Raw genomic sequence first — 22,439 nt, 5'->3', positions numbered from 1 at the left:
AAAATTTTTGGCAGTAAACTCCTCATAAATGTGGCAACACTTTAATTATTTAGTATAGTTAAGCCTTAAATTAAGGGTTCATTGGTGCCGCTGAGGAGTTCTGTTTTTCTTCCAATCAATCGAAATTTCATGTAGATCAGATAACTATGATCTACATGAAATTTCGAAAGATCTAAACTGTACCTACAAATAATTCAATTAAAAGAATAATTTAAACTAGTTTAGAATTGATGGAGATATGGTGTAAAATCGTCAAACAATTTTACCCCCTCTCCGAAAATAACTACACCGATAAAACCGGGAATACCGGGATAAAAAGTATCCTATGTCCTACCTCGTAGTATGAACTCAAATCATGCAGTTTCATTTGAATCCATTAATTTCGTTCAGCGTGATGTGCAGCCAAGATATAGACAGACAGATAGACACAAAGGAAAAAAATAGGTTAAAGAGTGCCCTCGATTTTTTTTTTTATTACTTCAATGAACAGAATTTGACCTGTTACAGTTTTATTATAAGTATAGAATTATAGATAGATGTATAAACCACAGATTAGCTACAAACTATTAAAGGCCCTAATGCCTTATATAATAAAATCCTGGCACTGTAATAAATAAAAGAAAACTATCTTCCGTTCAGTTTATGTCTTTTGGGGAGTGGCAACGGCGCATCATAAATTATTCCGCCTATTTTCACGTAGGTTGGCAAGTCCCAAAAGATTTCAGTGCATCGTGAAATTTCAAATATCTAATTGCTTCCGCCTCCTTGACTTTGCTAATTAAATTTAACTGGAAAAATACCACTGAGAAACACTATTACCATTGCTCATTCATTTTTTTGCAAAAAGAATCTGGCCCTATTGACACGAAACTCAATTCGAAACCATTCTGAGTATAGTTTGGACATTGCTTTACCTTTGATCAAAATCGGCATGACGGATTACGAGATTCGGACAAGCAAACCAGTTGACACAATTTTCACATGGGGTTAAGTCGAGCTCAATAAATTCTATTGCTACAATAACCGGTGGTTCATGACAAAACCTCACGTTATAGGGTATCCTTATATTTTGATGCCTGTGTTCGTGGGCGTATGCGTGTGTGTGTGTGCGTGTGCGTGAGCGTGTGCGTGTGCGTGTGCGTGTCAGGTAGAGATGAATGGTATTAAATATGAGGGGCCCTCTTCGCGCGAGGACCGTAGCAATTGCTGCTCTTGCTACGTGGTTAATCCGGCACTGCTGTGACCACAAATCGGTCGGGGAAACTATATAAACGAATTATTTTAAATTATGATTGATACTTTAATATAGTAAAGGGTTATAGATCAAGCCTCCTTTGAGTCAGATCCTGTTATATTAACATTGTAAAAAAAACAACTATCGTAGCCGTTATCAATTTAAAAAGTTAAGGTTACTACGCAAGCAACTTACCTACGACTCTCATAAACCTATGTAGGATGACGAAAAACACCCATTTGCTGGTATGTGAGTCCCTTATTTTCTTTTGTAACTTCTAGTTACATTTTGGGCTCGGGGCCATTGATTTACTCGCTCGTTAATTAAGAAGACTTTGACAAACGGACAGGGGATATATATAGGCGAGAGGATAAGCCGTTTCACATAAGTAAACTCGTTTCGCTAGGCTAATATTAAAATAGCGAAGAAACAAACATCTTTCCAAGTCAACGAGTTCGATAAATTGAATATCTGCATTGAAAGAGATTTATGTATTTCAAAACATGTACATTGTACATACTTACTCTTTTTACTTTGAAACTACGACGGAGCTCGAGGCGAATCTCAGAGTTACACTGTATTAGTCTTGAAGACTTTAAAGTTTTGATCAAGCTACAAACTTCGCCGTTTGCGAGTATCGTTATCTAAGAAAACCTAACACATTCCACGTGATATTGAGTTGGAGGTAACAATATCACAATAATGAAAGCCACCAACATCGGTATGACTTTACATTTTTTTCCCAGAAAGACTTTACATTTTTCTTCATTACAACTGATAGACGTGTTCTACTGGACTTTGTCCAGCGGCTCTAAGCGACTCACTGGGCGTGGCTTCGCCATCTAGTGAGAGATAGTTAAAGGGTCGATATTGCTGCAATGGTGAACCTGCAGAACCTTAGGAGCTGAATGTCCATCAGTTTTCTTTCTACGTTCTCGTTCTTCTCTTCCTTCTTGTTTACCCGTTGCCAGATTGGTTGGGAATTGCGTCGTTAATTATAACTGGCTTTGGTAAGGTTAATTAGAGTTTAAACAACTATTGGATTAGCATACAATTTTGCAATCCAATTAAGTGTTTAACTTGCAAATCAATAAAACCTAACGAAGCATTAGTTAGTTGCGAAGCGAACGTATGAATTGGATTAAAAAATATTATAATTTTCTGTCAACGTTTAATTATTCGCATTGTTAGTTAGTAACGAAGGTCGAATCCGATTAATAATACAGTTGAATCGGTCAAAATATGGGGTGGGATAGCGATCCAATTCTAAAAGATGTAAATTTTTAAGCCCAAAAGTCAATTATTTGAATTTTCGGAAACTTCGCAACTTTTTTCTTTATTTTAACATTTAAACAGTATTGATCGCACGAGTACTATATTAAGACTATTAGGATAACAAAATTTTCACCTAAATACAAAGTCTAACTTCCTAACATGACGGCGAAATAAGGATGATATTTGGTTGTAATTCCGTCTGTAATATCCCAATGATACTAGAAACAAACTTAAAGCTATTTAAATGCCAAATTTCTTACTATCAACACAAAAACAATTACACGATGGCATTCATAATGTTATATAGATTTGAGGTAACTTCGACTCAAATAGCTTTACTTCTTAAAACAATGGTATTGTAATCCACCTTGTACCCCTCTCGCAGCTGGCTTGGAAGAAAATACATAGCAAGTTAATGTTGCTAATTTATAAATACGTCTCCCAAAGATAAGCCTGCTGGCGCACGTTGCGGGCAACAATTTTGAATTAAAGGAAAACTTTTAATAACTTCATGATATTCTCTTTTTGTAGGAAACCGAGAATTACACCTTAGAAGTCGTTGATACTTATATTATGACGCTGAAGAGATTTTATCTGTTTGTACTTCTGAATGTCATTTTGAAAAAATATTGTTTCACAACTATTTTGAAAAATCAAGTATGTTTTCGATGATCCCGCTGAACAACAGAAACAGTAGGGGTTGTTTGCTTCCATGAATCTTTGAAATTATCATCATTAACTTTACCTATATCCCGCGGTTTTACCCGTGCTAACTAACAGTTCGAATCTTACTGATAGTCGTAAACTTCTCTCACGCCACAGCGCGAACACGTGTTACTTTATTTTAAGTTATATAATCCAGCTGCTGAAAGATGGTGCTTTATTTTTTTTGATATAAAGAGCAAAAAAGTCTAAACACGTATCTAATATACATAAAGTTTTCCTGATAATTTGTTTTGTAAGGATTTATAATCTCACTATATAAATCAGACCACACAACTAAATCATTAAATATTACTTACTACTATACCTGTGCCCAGCAGTGAGCCATTAAAAAACTGAGGATAACGCTCATTTCCAATAGAGTAGTAAAGCTAGTACTAGTAGACATATCAATATTTTGTTATTTCAAAGTAACACAGTCTTTACGACGCAAAAACGACGGCGCGCTATAGGTTTAACGTGTCTGCGTGTGTGCGTGCGTTAGCGTGTGTGTGCGTGTGTTAGTGTGTGTGTGTGTGTGAGTGAGTTTGTGTGTGTCTGTCATATCGTAGAGCCTGAACGGAGAAACTGATTTTGATTTTGTTTTTTTTTGTTTGAGACTAGTTTTTTTGTTCGGTGAATGTTCTTAACTTTCCTTACTTGTTTGCCTAATGTTATTTGTTATGACATTGGGTATGAAATGAAGGGTACTGGTAGAATAATTTACACGAAAGTCGGGGGATTTTAGCGTTTTATTTTAATGATGCCTATGGGCACTTTTCTATATGAAACCGCCGCACTTCACGTGTCTCCTCTCCGAATGAGGAGCCGTTTTCCACTACGCTAGTCAAGAGCGCGTTAATACGCACATAACAGAAAAGTTATAGATGCGTGTCGGGGATAGAACTCGTTCACAGCGTAAGGGAGGCTTTTTATACCAGTACAAGTTAGTCGTTCTCCACTGATGTTAAGTGATAATGCAGTCTAAGCTCGCAACGGGTTAACCTGTAGAGTTATAGCATTGCACCTCTCATAAGCGAAGCGTCGAGGTGGGTATTACTGTCAGTTCACGCACACCAAGTGATTCTCCAACTTAAAATGTCACTTTTTTTATTCTTTATTGCTTTTCTAAGTGAATATAAATAGACAAATGTTGAGAAAAAACACTATTTATCACTCATGATATTTTTAAATCTCTTTTTTCTATTTAAACGAATTAAAAAATTGTTTTAAAAAGTTCTGTCTTGGACATCTGTGTGATAACGAGCGAAATACTTCACTTATCGAGTTGGTTTCTTTTTATCGGCTTATATTTTGAGGAAGAAGCCTATTACTTTTCACGGTATAATTAGATGTAGTTTAATTATTATTTACAAATAATCTCAATTTTATTGTGATGATTATGAGGCGTGCACTTTTGGATTTTCCAACTATTAAAATTCCATACCGCTAATCGGTTTCTACGCGACATTCTACCGGAACGCTCAATCGCTTAGCCGGTCTGGGTCTGCCGGCTAGCTGAAACCGAACAGCAGACAAGAGCAAGACAGAGAAAATTCTGAAATTATAAATTTTCGAATTATTCCTGCCGAGAATCACCCACTTAAAACCACAGTCCTCACCGCTGCGCCCGCAAAGTCGTCAAGGCCTAAGTGGTAATAAATTTTACGATCCTTTTCACGCTGACGCAGTCGAAGGCATCTGATAGTTTAAGATAAAATCGAAAAGCTACTAGGTACAGGCTAACATAACAATGTATTTGAGTGTGTTGGCGGCGTGCCAGACGTCTCCCAGACGCGCTGTAATCTTTCGGCGAGTGATGACTGACTAATTACTAACGCGACAAGAAATATAGCCTCTCTTTGGCAAATTGTTAGCAATATTGAAAACACTTTATGCTACACGGATTAGGTTAATTCGATTGTAGAATACAATAAAAATCTCTACATTTGCTCATAAAGTAGTATTTTGTATATCTGTGTGTCGTGCGTAAAGTTGGATTGTTCGCACTTGTGCTAATTACTTTTCCCTTATACAATTTACGGTTCCGATTGTGATCGTCCCTTAAAAGCCTCTTTTAATATAATCTCACCATACCTGTGAGATTATGCTAAAAGCAGCTAAAATAAGAAATCTAGGATCAAATGGACCTTGTCAAGCGTTTTAGATCGTATGCTTTAATTTATTTTGGAATATGATTAAAAGTACAACAAACGTCCACTTGCAAATAAACAAAAAATCTTTCCTAAAATAAAAATGCACACTTTTATTCCTATACACATGTGTGTTCTGAGTGGCTAGCAAAATTGAATTAATATACACACCCGCACTCACACTCATGTTACGCACACACACACACAAACAAACATGCGGATCAACAATACAGAAGGGTGGGAAATCCCGGCACAGGTATATGCCTTACTTATAAGGATGTCCCAACAACTGATCAATGTTAACTGAGCTATATATCGTAGGAACCGTTGAAGACTGTTACACGGCCATTATTTGCACAAATTAAAAAAAAAAACCTTTTTTTGGGATCTACTTTTTTTGCCCGTTTTAAATATTGCAAAAAATTTTGAAATCCGCGATTTTTTGGAGATTCACCATTTCTACAACTACAATAAACTTTAAGAGATGTTTGATGTCCCACAATTGTTTTCATCTGGCGCATCTCTTATAATTTTAAAACACAAAAACTGCTACTGTGAGTTAACTATGATAGCCCGGTCTTTGTTTTAGATTTAAATGAGTACTTTAATTATGTTGTACATATTTTTTATGTATCACCAATTTTCTCGGCGCACGCAAATTAAAAAAAAATATAGGCAAAATTTTGCTACCTTGGGTTAGATTATTGCAATTTATAATTTATTGGATATCTGTTTTTTTTTAATAAATTCTTCATCATCATGATGATGGGGTTAAGTTTGATGTGATTGTAAGTGTTGATGAGAAGGGGTTAAGGCCGTAGACCACGCTGGCCATGTGCGGATTGGTGGACTCCACACATCTTTGATAACATTATGTAGAATTCTCGGGCATGCAAGTTTCCCCACGAAATTAATTATAGCCTTCCTGATAATTGAACTTTCTATTAGTAATGAAATTATTAAAATCCATTAATTTCAAAGACTATTTGGTACAAAGAAACCAACAAAGGAAGAAACCTTTCCTCTATATAATATTAGTATAGGTTAGATTGAATAATGTCAAACTAAGTGTGAATTTCCAACTCTTTACCCAAGTCGGTGTAAAGAAGTTCTTGCGTGACTAATTCGTATTTATCCACTACCTTCGTTAGCGCTAATTAAATCTAACATGTAAATATGTTGATAGCATACTTCGGAGGCTACAATGGAATCACGCACGCATTCTGATATACATCGTACTAGTATTTGTATAACACTTTGTATTTTAATTAATAAAAGTGTCAAAGCCCTCATTACCTATCATAAGAGTTAAACTTCATATTTTATTAATAAAACCTGTAGACCGATACCTAAAAAAAACGCTTTATATGCAAGTTTCGCTAAACATTTATGAGATCTGTAGATTTGGCGTATCCTTGCTTTTGTTAAAAATGCGGGTATATTTAAGCAAAATAAAGTGGCTTTAGTTTACCTGTTTTTCTATGCATAGATATAGTTTATAGACCGTTCAGTATCTTGAGGGACTTCTTATGCCGGGAAATCAGATTCGACAGATATGTTATTATTTATTTATTTCCTAAAACTACATTACCTTTCAGGTTACTCTAATGCGATATACAAGCTCACTAATTATTCTAGATACAGTGCGTAGTGGCCTTAGTGAACTCGCTCGGAATAGATAGCCTCTATTATCTTAAACTCTATCATATTAATAAAATTACTGTATAAACAAGGATAAGCTTATTTAAATAGTACACGTGAAAAAGTACAGCTGCAAAGAGTAAATAATTTTCGCAGCTTCGCAATAAAATTCCTACTAAAACTATTTTGTCCAGACACTATATTTAATATAAGTAATATTAAGATTTCAGGCATCAGATATGCCTGACATCTTATTATTATTATTATATCCTATATCTTACTATTACGTATATAATTATATGTTGGATTAAAGTCCAAAATAAATAAAGTTTAAAAAAAAAATCAGCCTGAAATAATCGCAAACTAACCTAGGTGAACATGGTCTGTAATCGAACATGCCTACCATTGAATCAACGAAGCAGTACGGCTAAAAGTTGAATGTTAATTAAAAGCAAGAAAAAATATTCCTAGCGTGTTCACAACTGAACAAACGAGCAATTTTTTTGCAAATCTAAACATTAAACCTTGCACTTTTCTTTTTTTGGCTCTCTTTCTATATCTGAGACGTCCTCAGATATAGAAAGAGAGCGAGATAAAAGAACTAGTAAAGAATACATAAACCATTCAATTTGTATTGGATAGAAGCAGGCGTTACTTTCCGGAAATCCATAATATATTATGAAAATTAAGCTTAATTTGCTATACTCCGCGAACAGCAGCAGATAATTTATAGTTACTTCAATCCGTAAGAAAACTTCAAATCTTAACAATTATTCATTGTAAAGTCAACATCTCCTGAGGAAGCTCCGGTGCGTAGAGGGTACATTACCGAGGATCTGTTTGGTGTGGAGTATACGCATTGAAGTAATTTTAAATTACACCATACAGATTCTGCTGCTGTTCGCGGAGTATAGCAAATTTAGCTTTATTTTCATAATACATTCAATTTGTATTGAAAAGTAAAATCGAAATTTATTTTAAAGCTTCCATGGAGGAATTAATAAAATAGTTTTATGAAAAAAATACTAATAGTAGCTAGAATTTGTAGATAAACATATACAAAGTTTGGCCACAGTACAGACTGAAACGTAGTTGCAAACGTGACTTGAAACAGATCGTAGACTACAATAGACTGTGCAATAGATAGCTAACTCGTTACACCTAAAAGGTACCCTTAGTACAATTAGTTTAAGGTTTCATGTTGCCGATTTTAAGCCCCTATTATTAAACCGATATCGAGTAAAGAATAGGTTCACAATATCCGTCTTGAGCATAGACGGTCAGATACTTAGCACCCATTATTAGGTCGATGTATTTTCATTAATACGTTACTTAGCACCCATTATTAGGTCGATGTATTTTCATTAATACGTATTAGAGTCGTTTTTTACTCCTTTACAAGTCAACCCTTGACTTTAATCTCATCTGGTGACAAGTGATAATGCAGTGTAAGATGGTAAACCGACTAACCTGTTAGTATTGAACCCATAATCCAAAGCGGTTTCTACGCGGTATCGTACCAGAACGTTAAATCGCTTATCATCGCTTGTCACATAAGTTTATATTATACACATAAAAGTCCTATTTTATATGTATAATATAGACTTATGTGACAAACTCGAACTATCACCATGTTTCTTTTTTCCAATTGTAACTTAAAAAAAAATCTGCTCATCTAAAGAGTTGTAGGAATTATACTAGTCTTCCGAATTTTCTATAATAAGATGCTTTGATATAATTAAAATCAAAAGAATTGTCACAGATAGCTACAAAATTAAACGTAAGTAGGAACGTGTTGCTATTTACATAAAAGTAAAAAAAAAACTCTTTTACGATCACGGGTGTTCCTCGAGGTGACTTATGGAAACACGGGATATTCACGCGACGTCGTGTGTGACATGCATGTGCTGTTTGTTTATGCCATGTTAATGGATTCTTGTTACTCGGGTAGATAAAAATTAATTAATGGGTATTGACAATAACAAATGTACTGGCGAATCAAGCGAAACTACACAGCTTACAGCAGCAACATAATGTTGCCAGTTTATCGGTTTTTATAGAACATACTTTGGAAGTCTGCTCAGAAACTGAATGCCTTCATGGCATTCAAAATGCCTATTCACTATAGGCATTTTCTTGGCAAGCACGCCACAACTTAGACCTCTTCATTGCTCTCTAGCAGGCATGATAGTCGTCATACACAAGCCTAAAATGTATAAAACAAAACGCTGTCATCGCATTGGTTTACTTTTTTCTTGTTATAATTGACAGACCAAGCAAATAAAGTGTGCAAATAAAAAACAAAATAAATAGCAAAACTTTTTAAAAATTCGAAAAAACTTAACCTCTCCTTTCTATCAGACATGGCAATATAAAGAAACAGTGTCTCATCACCGTAGGCAGTGTATGCGGTGATATTTATATTGCACAGTCTAAAGATACACCATACATAAAATTTCTGGCAACGGTTAAAAAATAAAGATAATTTGTTGACCTAGTCTTAGGTTCCGGTTCCGGTTTTCTGATGGGGATCAGAATAAATTTACGAAATTACAATTTCAGAACGTTATTTTGTCTAGTCTAGTGGAAGTTTTCGGCACTTTGTATCGTAGACATTAATAAGGGGCATGTGTTTTGACGGCCATACAAATAAATATAACAAATTGTGTTAACTAATCTCGTAGCTAGAAACTAGATTATGTCATATCACGAATATTTGATTCCCAAATTCCTAATATCCTGAACGCAAATGCATAGTAAAACATAACATTTGGCAAAACACACGGCTATTAATATGTTAATCAAAGAGGCGACGCAAGCGATGTGTTCTGTGTATATGTAGATTGTAGTAATATATGGGCGCCGTCATTACCGATCCATTTGAATTAATGAGTGACTTGCATTCGAGCATGCATTAAATACCTTGTACCCTGAGTACGAGTTAGTACATCTCATTATAGTTCCTAATAAAATAATTTCTTTACCATCGAACTGCGAATCACCTCATAACTGACATAACCAGATTCGATTTGAGAACGATGCAAACTGAAATGCAACATGCATGAATTGCAAAATTACGTCGTGATATCGCATGGGTTTATACGAAGCTCATGGCATCCTCGTTTCTAATAAGCACTGCAATATGCATCCAGTTGTCCTACCTAGGAAACCCTTTAAACTTAAATTAAGAGTGAATATGCATCTTCCATAATATTGTTTTAGACAAATGCGATGAACCTTAGGCTGAAATATTGCATTCTAAGTTTGATTGCCACGGACTAGTCTACAAGTAAATTTAAAAAAAATTTGAATTTTGAAAATTATAAAGAATTACTAATTACTTCGTGTGCAAATTCAAAAAAAAATATTCACATAGACCTATCACAGGAACTTATGAAAGCTTTCACACAAATTATATATTAACCATTATCGGGAGCTACTTAAAACTAGTCGAGGAGGGTTCCAAACGCGCCCCTGTTTTTGTTATCACCATCTCACAGTTAAATTAAAATTTAGCTTTGAAGCTAGTAGCTAATAGAAATTCAACTTCCTGAACATTATCGTATTTCCTTTCTAAATCATTAAATGTAGAGGTATTGTTTGAACTCCATAATGGTTAATATACTGATTGATGTCTCATATTGAACACAATCGAAAACCTAAGCGGTGATAGAGTCCCAATTATTAACAAACAAACTTAATGCATCAAAATTGACTGTAAAATCGGCCTACTTGAAATTAACGAACGACGAAGTGCCTCTGCTGTTCATATAATACGATTTAACTCGGGCTTTTAAACGAGAAATTTTTCTACTATACTTATATCATAAAAGCGAAAGTATGTGTGTTGTTGTTTTATTTATCTTCCACGCGGCAAAAGAGCAACGAATTCACTTAATTTTCTACAAAGAGATAGTTTATGGGTAGGAAATTGATAAAGGCTACTTATTATCCCGACAGAATGTACGGTTCGTATAAGATATATTTAAAAGTACAATTATGTTTTACTTAAGAGATAACACACAAAACAACACTGTTAAAACTTGCTAAAATATGAACGGATTTGGAAAAAATAGATATACATTCATAACTTTGGTACATTATCCTTTTTACACGCAGCCACTTTGAGATTTATAACTTTAGTTAGAAAATAAACTAGTAGCGGAGCTAGTTAGGTTTATTTCGCTGTAGCGTTGATCGACACTCACGGAAACCATCTACGTAGTCGAGAACCGCAAACTCGTACTGAAGGTAATGAATTGCTTTCAAAATCGCTTTGAACAAAATGCAAAGCGGTCCCTAGCCTACGGCATGCGTTCTATTTCCCCCATGTACACAAGAGAATGAAATCGCTGCCCTTGATAGTACGTGTTGTGAGTCAGGAAATTTCATTTGAAACGATTTCCATTTAGGGTCATCGCTCATCAATAGACCGTGAGGCAATAAATCTGACTTCGAAGCAGAACTGACAACTGTCTGGTTGGTCATTTTCGACTAGGCTGGCCAAAAATGTAACATATTGGGTTCTGCTGTTAAGAAATTCCTTATACCAGCCCGGATTCAGAAAACGGCATTCTCCAATCCTACTTGCTATCACTAACGTGTGATAATGTTCATTAAAGTTCAGAAACTCAGATTGGAGCGGCCCATACAAGCTTTTACTTGAATCATCATCATCATCCGTATGAACGTCCCAAAGCTTGGCACAGACCCGCTCCCTTACAGGAGTGACGGTTTTAGTATATAGACCCACGACATTGCTAATGCGGGTTGGTAGGCTATAACGACTTTATCACAAATATTAATAACTGAGACCGGCGGCTTCAAGTGCTCTACGGGGCACAGAAGTTGACACCTCCGATTCCCTAGCTCCGAGCTGGTACTAAAAATATCTTAAGAGAAAATAGACATCGACACGGGTTTCCATCCATGGATTTCGTGATCTGTAGTTAAACATGATAATCACTAGACAAAGCACACAGTAATAAACGCGGACGTAGAAAGTGGGCAACCGCTAGTGTTATAAACGAATAATCTAGTAGTAGTTTTATAAACGAAGTCCATTTTTAAATTTTTTGTATGTTCCTTTTTATTTGATAAATTAAATTTTTTGGCACTACCAGATATGATCAGCTTAATAAACTTGAGCGTCTTCAAAATCTTGCTATTCGGTTCATATTTGGCCTTCGCAAATATGACCATGTTTCCGAATTTCGACAAAAACTCAAGTGGCTTCCTATTCGTCGTCGCCGGGATATGCATGTACTTTCTCTTCTGTACTGTGTGTTATTTCATCTAAATACTCCCTCGTATTGTGAGCAATCTGGTTTAAGATCGTGCCGTGCGCTGACGCTGTGTATGCCTTATCATAGGACAACATTTTATAAGCGTTCGTTTAGAGTACGAGCTGTGGAATTGTGGAATGCGCTTCCATTGAGCATACGACGATCCAAATCACTGGCGATATTTAAAAGAGCAGTTAAGGCCCATTATATTGTTAACGACTTTTAATAGTATGTATATACTTACTCATTTATTGTATGTTAAAGTATTTAATTATGTAAGTGTTGTTATTGTATACATTAGTTTATTTTTATATTTATTTATTTATTATATTATTTACTTTTTATCTATTTGTGCACACTAGTTTATGTATTAGCATGTAGTTATTTGCATGTATGTATTTTAATATTTGTACCACCAGCAGTCTATTCTCCTCTTCTTTTTTTTCCTAATTCTAAGGTTGCCTGGCAGAGATCGCTATTAAGCGATAAGGCCGCCTTTTGTATTACTACTTCTTTCGATGTTTCTGTTTTTGTTATATTTTAAATATGTTAATGTTGTGGTATACAAATAAAGAGTTTAATAATAATATGATCCCATTCCTGAAGATAACTTAGGATTTTTGATCAAATAAAGTAAATAATTTGGACAGGGGTGCTTGATGTCAACTTTACACTACCGAAATAGTTCTAAATAGACCGAAACAATTGGAAATGTGAGAGTGCAAGGGCATTACAGTAGATACATTACTACTTCACTATATAACTATGCCGCATAAAGAAAAAATTCTACAAACTACCGGATGACATCTTTGTAGTTTGTATTATAATGTCAGCTTCTAGAAAACTCCTATCATTGCATAAAAAGATTATGCAATGATAGGAGATTATAAAAAGATTATTTATCTATATAGGTTGTTGCTCTTTAAATAGCTTTAAGCGACGATGTGAGATTGTATTACCAAAACCGTCATAATCTTTAGCCTATTGTGATTTGGAAGTGAAATTAAGACTTTATAATAATCACTATTATTTATCAGAATAATTATTATCGACAACCACGCCCGACGGATAACGTGCTCTTCAAGCTACAGTGCTAGGCAATGGAGTCAATTTTGTTTTTTTATAATAATAATTGGCAGCCAAACAAATGACAGACATGATGATAAGTGGAAAACTATCATCCATAAACAGACGAATACATCGCAGGGCTTGCAAGGAAAACTTTTACAAGTTTTAAGCCTTATGTGACTTATGAAAATAAAGCTTAATTTTCTATACCTACTACGCGAAAAGGAGGAGAATCTGTATGGTGTCATTTATAATTTCGTCAATCCTTATACTCCACACCAAACAGATCTTCGGCAATGTACCTTTTGTCGATATTTCGACGCATTTGCAAGAATCGTGGTCACAACGGGACTGCGTAGGTACGAGATGTCATCTCGTACCTACGCAGTCCTACAAATCCAAAATATTATCGTGGTATGTACCCGTTGAACTATATTTAAGAAATATTAGTAATTCACTACACGAACTACTGGAGACGACGAAGCTTTCAGTTATTTCATGAGTGAAGACATAATATTAGACAAAGCAGGTGCTACGCTTCAGAAGTCCATGATCATCCTTACAAATGTTATAAGTGCTAAAGTGTGTCTGTTTGTTTGTCCTTCCTTTACGCACTTAGCAACCAATCAACTACCACCACATTCGCAGAGGGCAGCGATTTGGGTTCGATTCCCACAACTGGAAAATGTTTGTGGGATGAACATGGATGTGTTTCAGTGTTTGTGTATCTGTATATTATAAGTATTTATGAGTAATATATTCATAAAAATATTCATCAGCTATCTTAGTACCCAAAACACAAGCTACGCTTATTTGGGGCTAGATGGCGATATGTGCCTTGTCGTGGTATATTTACTTATTTATTTATCAACTTGATATTTTGCATAGAGGTAGTTAAAAGGACGGAGAAAAACCATAATAACACCGACGAAGAACGCGGGCAACGCTAGTGTTATTATATATTCATTGTAAAATATAAATAAAAATGACCTTCTCAACTAACCTGACTAACCCTTCATTAGATAGCCTTTTAAACTAACCTCATAAAGGCTATTTTTGACCACAAGGTTTTCCGGAATCAGATTTCTTTCGCCTTTATCAGAGTTTGATCATGTTCCAGGAAGCTATTTTAGTTAATAGTGTCCTTCGGCCAAAAATAGTTAATTAATGGCTCCCTTGATTTCACCCCTGCTATACTTAGTCCGGTAGCACACCGGGTTGATTATAATTTTCATACTATACTGCATAGCGATAGAAATAACCAGTATTTATTGTTATCAAACCTTTCGTTGCTAAATTGGAGTTAAAGTTATATAAAATCATGTATATTGCGTATAAGTTAATAATTTGTATAAATTGTTGTGTTTAATGAAATGCTCTGAATTCATTTCATATTCGAAATCATAGTTGTTTAAAAGGGGGAACTAGGAAACGGCCCATAAAAGTATCATTAATACTCGATTTCGAAAAATCATTTAAATTTCAAATACCAACGACCAGAATTAAAAACATACAGAATCCGTGTACACTACTAATATTGAAGCATCAAAAACCACTCTATTTTAGTGGTGTATCTTAAACAAGCGGTTAACGGCAAGTCACATCATTTATTTAGCAGTTGACAGTAATTATTTTACCTCTGATTTTCTAAGCGTTTAAAAAAAAATGGGGAAAACAAGAAAAGTTTGTGATGTAGCAACATTCCGAGGGTCTGATGTGAGACGTGCTAAGTGCGTCTTCTCTGTTCTTGGACACAATGCATGCAGTAATGGCTTAATGAGGATTCTTTATGTTATTAATTCTGTATCAGTTGAATAAAACTAGAGTTACCGACGGAGCTCAGCAAAAGCGAAAAGATGCGAAGCTGAACGTGACGTTGATATTGGAGGTCCCAAGTGATAGCATCGCGACCCCGCAACAGTAAACGCAGCGTTGGTCGACCCCGTCAATCGGTCAACGTGATATTGATAATGATGGTGGAATTTCAGTTTTTATATGCAACCTAATACTTTGAAATCCTTACTCATGTAATTCATCTTCCACATGTTTGTATACGCTAAACTGAATAAGCCGTCGATAAATTGACTTAAAATACACGTCGTTGATATGATTGCTACTATATCTATACTATAAATAACAGCGCCATCTTTTAGGCTTAAAAGCGATACTCACTTTCTAAACTTTACTTTTTAATTACGAATTTTATAAAAAAAGTCGAGTTCTACAAACTCGTAGATACGGGTAGTATTTTATTTTATTTAAAATTGAAAAAAAATGGTTTTTTAATAATATTTATTTGTTATATTGCAGCTGAAAATTTAATTGAATTGTTCTGCAACTGAACAGCAAATCGTCAAAAATTTATCTAAATAACGTAACTTAAAACACATCAAAAACATTTTGAAAACAAATGAAGAACTAAAATAACACTCATAACATTATACTCGTAATAATTTTCAACATCGAGTAAATTCTGCACAAAAATTCCACAACGTTAATTAAAACTACGAGTTAATATCTGGAAAATGCAACTGCGCTTTTAATTTTAAAACAAGTAACAGAAAATGAAGCGAGGTCAATATATGTAGATATTAGATATGCAGTACATCATATACGAAAGCTATTATAAAATGAAGTCATTCTAGAGCTCAAACTTAATTCAGATAGAAATCCTCATATGGTCCGTTTTCAACAGGCCGTACTCGTCCTACTCGTAGTTATATCCTTTCATATTTGTACATATATTCATTCCGTTGCTTATATTAAAAACTTCTGTTTGCAGAAAACTACTTTATATATACATCAGTTACATACACACACATATTAATTTCGTCAAGGTTGTAGCCCTCCATCTTCAAAGCGATAAACCATTAGCGATTACAACACACCTATAGCACCGATACAAGTTGTACGGTTTGTAGCTCGGTGAACTGATGGACGCTGATGTGCTGGAGGTGTTGAAATAGCGACTCCGCACCGGTTTATGACATCCCATTTGAGCTGCGACTAGGGTATACGCCCTTAATCCATCTCTCATATGCGTATAGATTACTATTATAAAAAAAAAAGTGTGTGTACTTTTATGTTCACGCGTTAGAAGTTATTCTTCTTTAGCGTAACAAGATAAGAAGCTTTCAAAGTTTTTATCTTTCGCCTTATTCTACGTTTGTAGAGAAAACGACACTACTACTAACTAATACAAGTATTTAATACTTTGAAAGATTTATTATAACCGTTATCTAGTTATCTCATTATCGGACCACCAAGTATCACTGAACATTAAAATTTAGGATTTTTGTACAATTGAATCAATTAAATCACCGATTTTTGACAATTGAAAGTGTACACTGTAAACCTCTTTATTTGAAACTATACTATAGCTAACTTCAGTTTCAACGTTTATTATTATTTACTGATGAAAGAGTGAAATGTTCCTGGGATTTCGCCATTTCATTTAATATTCACTATTTCATTTTATGTTCTATTTCAAATTCATTAATATCACTTTCACATTTTATAAATATTTTCATTTTGGCAAAAGCCCTTTTCAAAGAATTATCGAAAAGGGTTATCGAGTCTACCGGTGATCCTAGAGCGGGCAGTTACCTTGGCCAACGAATTAGTTTGGCCATCCAAAAGGGCAATGCTGCCAGCATCTTGGGAACTGTGCCTCGCTGTGGTGGATTCGAGGACGTTTTAGATTTTATTTAGTTTTTAAATAGTTTATTTTAGGTTATATTTATAATTTTGTTGGTTATTAACTGAATTTATATTTTCTTATCTGTCAAGTGTCAGTTTACGAGTCTCCTGAATTTTATGACCGGACAAATCGGTTTCCTAATATAAGACAGCTTAACAGAGTTAAACATCACATAATAGTTTGTGAAATTTTTTTTTTTCTCTAGAAATTACCTAAGTCTTTATGCATCCGATTAAGGCCTTTTCATTTGTTGAATAGAAAATTTAAGGTTAGATCAGCACATGTCAATATAACCTTGTCAATGAATATTATAGAATTTCGCAATCACCAGAAAATTTATGAATAATTTATATATTACAAAAGTAATAAATAAACAAGTATATTTAAAGATTTTCAAAAAACTTTGCAATTTAAAATAATTTGTTTAGAACTGTTTCATTTTTATTAACTTTGCTATTCACAATTGATCCGTTTGAAAATATTGGAAATAAATAATCCTAATTAATTATGATATTTGCCACCTAGCACTAATGACCAATCTAAATTATTATTTTTAAATAGCGGAAACTACACAGACGTCTGATGTAAGCGTTACTTCCGTCAGAAAGAAATCTGAGGGAGTCCTTCTTGGGCGCCACTAGGGATTACTCCCTAGTCGCGCCTAAGGAAGTTTTACTTCAAAAGTTATCGAAACCTTATTTTACCTTTTTGACAGAACGGTTTTAAAAAGCATAACCGATAGTAAATCAATCATCGGGACGTGCCGAGGGGTACCCATCTGAGAGGCGCATCGATCCTGCCGATTGCTTTGTGCCGCAGGAAATTAGTTTCTAACTCGTGAACGAATTCCCTGTATAGAACCGAAGGTCTATATGCACGGTCTCATAACTGGCACAGAATATTTTAAAATGTGCGTTTAAAAATTTTGAAAATGTCCCACTTCTAAGTAATATTGATTTTGCAAGTCGTGGGTTACATGCTAGACGTAAACCTCCCTTTGCGTGAGCTAGATGGAAGACAAGGTATTAGGCGAATAACTTTTTATCTTGTGCGTTCGTGCGTGAATACTTTCAACAACAAATATATTGAGACGGACATTTTTCACGTCAAAATTTGGCACTTTTAGGAAAATAATTATGGTAAAACTAGCTTTTGCCCGCGTTAAGATCAATTTTTTATAACAAAGGTTTAAAAAAATGTCTTGTTGCTGATAGAAAAATATGAACTATAAAACTTCTTTAAAGACAATATTCTTAACTGATCTATGGATCTTGGTAGGCGCCAAAACTACCAAGGTACTGAGTGAGCTTACGCGTGTGCAAGCTAAGTAGAACTGCCCATGTGAGAAGCAGGTTTTTCTTTGTTTACAGTCATTGCCAAACATACTTTGAGGAGAAACTGTAATCGTTTGAATTCAAACGGAAGATCGTTCACAATTAAGCGAACCCTTGGTAAAAATACAGTGTCTCCTTTCGCACACCCAGCGATAATTGTTGCTTCCACTATATTACGATGCGAAACTTTGACTTTCCGACTGGTTCAGTTGAACAATTTAGGTGGTTTCAAATTTCTCCAATAACATAATGGGACTGTCCACAGTGCAAAAAAATCTTGCAAGAAATTTATCTGTGGTTAGCTCATCTGGTGACTTAAGGGAAGGGCTGGCTAAATATTTGCCTAAAGAATCAGCCTGGCTGTTCAGCGCGGAAATGCAGTCAGCATTTTTTTTTTTGTTACTAGTTTCATTATAAGTTTTATTGTTACGTATAGCCTGTTTTTAGGATGCTGAGATTCAAATAGCGGAATGATTTAATTCAGTAGTTTGTATAATATATACACCTGTACATATTATATATTATACAAACTTTAGAGTGATTTCACCCAATCGTATAGTATTGCCAATAATAATTCAGAATTAACACAAAGTTTATCCGTATGAACATATCGTTAAACCGCATATCGCTCACCAACACTCGGCCGCTGAGAACACGTGTGGTGTGAGCCATACATAAGTTATGTCCTATTAACTTGCAACGACGTTTCCTTCTTGATTTATGACTGGGCGCATTACTTTTAGTATTTTCAAAGTAACACCAGACTGGGACTGGGTTTGGGCCGTGGCTAGTTACCTAAGCGATGTATCGTTCCGGTGCGATGTCGTGTAAAACCCGATTAAGGGCATGGGTTTAATATTACTGCCATATGTATAACTTGCCCTTGTAATTTTAATCACCCAATATTTGAAATCTTCGGTCACGTTAACATTGCCAATCGCAAATGCCGGTTCCGTTGACCTACTCCTGTCTTAACTTATTTAAAATAATTTGGATTGCCTATAACAAATGACTGCATAAATAATGTGTAGCTTAACAGCTGTATATATTTAAGCTCAATTAATCTGATATTAAAACCTATCCAGAATAACAAGAATAATTTAAATTGTCTAAAATTTGACGGAGTTAAGGTGTAAAATCGTCAAACTCTTTCATCCCCTGTCCAAAAGAAATTGCGCTGAATTTCGGGATGGAAAATATCCCATGTCCTACCTGGTATTATGAGCAAAAATCGTACAGTTTCATTGGAATTAATTCAGTAGTTTCAGCGAATAGTATAGATTACGATATATGTTATCATGTATTGAAAATGATCTTGTATATATTTTAACTTATTCGGAATAAACTATCAAAAGATTACTCAATAGTAGCTGAACATCTTCTATACTTATAATAAATCTGTAACTGGAAGATTTCTGTACATTTAATAAAGTTTGAAAATTTTGACCTTGGGGGTGCTTTATAACCGATACTGAGTCCAAAACAGATTTTTATTTAATTTTTGTCTGTCTGTCTGTCTGTCTGCCTGTCTGTCTGTCTGTCCGGGCATCACGTGAACACTACTGAACGGATTCAAATAAAATTTGGTATAGTTTTAGCTGATATTCCAGGTCAACATATAGGAAACTTTTTATCCCGATAAACCGTAAGTTTCCTCCGGGAAATAGGATGAAAATTTTAATAAATTTTACTTCACACCTCCGTTAAATTTGAATACATTGTAATAATTATTTTTTTATTTGAAAGTGTATTATACTATTAAGCATGTATTGTCTAATTTTAAAGCAGTTCTGATAAATATTGTCAGAGATAAAGGACATAACTCATCACAGATAACCCGTCGCAAGGCATATGGTACAACGATCGAATGCATGCGTACTATCCTGGAATAGCTCATAGGCTTCTTTTTATCGCGGAAAAGCAAACAGCTCTTACAAGATAGCATCGCTATTTTTTCCGCATTTGTCTTTCTAAATCCGCGCAACGGAGTTTTAGATTGACGTGGTTTTTTTAGATAGGCATACTTGAAATATTATCAAGCTTTTGAGTTTGTTTGGTTGAACGCGCTAATCTCAGAAAATGTTGTTTCGATTTCGATTTTTTTTAGATTGGTAGTATCAATTAAAGCTGTATAACATCACGCTACGACAAACAAATATCCTTTTTGAGAGATTCCGATGCGTGCGATGCGTGAACGGTAAACGTTACGTTAAACGAATGAAATATTTAGTAAGTATATCGGAATTGTTTCTTTAAAGTTCTATAAAACAGTCCGCGACAACATACAACTACTTTTCGAAGGTAACTCATTCGCGGACGAAGTCGCGCGGGTCCGCTAGTTAATAAATAAACCTGTGTATTTAGTGTGCTTATAACATTACATTCACATAGCTGTACAAGTAGCACAACGTACAACGGAAGGTTCCGGCCAACCAAGTACGGAGACAAGCCCAGAGAAAGAAGAAGAAGAAGAAGAAGAAACTTACATTAAATAGCTAACAAAGTTGCCAATTTACTATAAATACCTTTTTTGTATTCGTAGTTAATGGCCAATCTTATGTCTTAACTAGTTGTAATAATAATCTATTATGACCAAGATCATAAACAGGGAATATTAGTTTGTTCTGTTAAAATATCTGATCAAAAACATCCATTAAAATAATATTACTATTTTGGGTTCAGAACCAAGCTGGGACCTAGCTGGGATATGAAAAAGACCACAAGTATATTTTCTAAATTATATAAGTGTTTTACTAAGTGAGCTGTCTTTAAATATTATAAATATTAAAACTAACTGTTGATGCCACTTCGTCCCTGTTTTTTTATAGATCCAACAGAAATCGTTGGTTTTCCGCCCGTCCACAAAGTCCGTCTACGGGATGCAAGCTATTATAAATTATGAGTTGCTTTGCATTGTTATATGCAAACTTGCCAATATCGGTATAACTATGAATTTTTGTACAAATAACTCTAAAGGATACCCAGTTGCTGTTACGTTATGAAAATCATATCCTGTACATCTGTAGGATGCAAACTATATAATTTTGTGCTTAAAATCGGCGCAGTGATGCTGGAAGCAACAACAACAAATAAATAAACAAACCACCGCCCTTTCTAACTACTTCGGAAGTAGTATGAATTTTGCTCTATTTAAAGTATAAAACTCATTCTGATAAGCTTTACTTACAAACATTTTAGAATTAAAAAATTCCCTCGCGTTCTATAGTTAGAATACAAGTGACCTGACTTTATAAAAGGCAAGGCTTACTTAGGTGGCATTTTGAAGCTCGAACTCCTACACTCTGGTATTTTCCTGCAAGAAAAGAAAAGGTCAATAAATTAAGGAATACAGAGTAAAATGTTGTATACTACAGTTACCCAGTTTGGGCAGTACTTACAATAAACATGAAAGTTTGACGTCACAGAATATATTTCGATACAGGTTATGAGTTCAATGTCGCAAAGAAACAATATCCCGTTTTATTCGCAGTAGCAAATACCAGGCGGCAAAGGTTAAGGGCCTAGCACTTAATATAACAACACATATACACAACACTTAATATAACGTTACCGTATACTGGGTTTATGGTTCACCTAATCCCGTGCCCTGCCTCTACCTATTGTAAATATGCCCCAGACCTCGTAAAACGAAAGCGTTCAATTTTAAGTACCCTTTTTAGGTTACGTTATTACTGTAAAGTAGGGTATCCAACGATCTTTTTTATACAGCTTGTGTGTATCGGTTACGTAAAACAACGAATTTATCAAAAGCACTAGATGTGTATTTTTCACGCTTAGTTCAATTCTCTAAATTCACGGTTGGTTTAGTTCGAGGTTTGTCCAAATTGCGGATGTTCAAATTTACGTTAAGTTTAATTCGCGGATTCAGTTGGGAGTTTGTTCAGATCGCATATAGTCCAAGATAGATTAGCACAGGTGTTTCGAACATTTAAATAAATAAATAAAAAAAACTGGTTATAAAACAAAGACCAAGATGAGTGTTTATGTACGAAATATATTTTTCATTTGCTATCTCGGATTTAATCA

The 22,439-nt window shown here is 34.7% G+C and overlaps 1 protein-coding gene and 1 long non-coding RNA gene across 4 annotated transcripts in view; one reads left to right on the top strand and one right to left on the bottom strand.

Moving 5' to 3' along the window:
- Positions 1 to 22,439, top strand: part of LOC120623481 (pseudouridine-5'-phosphate glycosidase) — a 220,864-nt gene that overhangs the window by 74,303 nt on the left and 124,122 nt on the right. The window lies entirely within an intron of this gene.
- LOC120623487 overlaps positions 1 to 22,439 on the bottom strand; it is a 79,239-nt gene that overhangs the window by 12,652 nt on the left and 44,148 nt on the right. The window contains exon 2 of the long non-coding RNA XR_005658709.1: positions 21,661 to 21,705. This is a non-coding gene — a long non-coding RNA (uncharacterized LOC120623487). The remainder of the gene's footprint in view (positions 1 to 21,660; positions 21,706 to 22,439) is intronic.

The sequence above is a fragment of the Pararge aegeria genome, chromosome 4 (genome assembly GCF_905163445.1).
Source record: "Pararge aegeria chromosome 4, ilParAegt1.1, whole genome shotgun sequence".
NCBI classification, from domain to species: Eukaryota; Metazoa; Arthropoda; class Insecta; order Lepidoptera; family Nymphalidae; genus Pararge; species Pararge aegeria.
The sequence above is the reverse complement of the archived record's forward strand: the minus strand, read 5'-3'. Positions and strand labels throughout refer to the sequence as shown.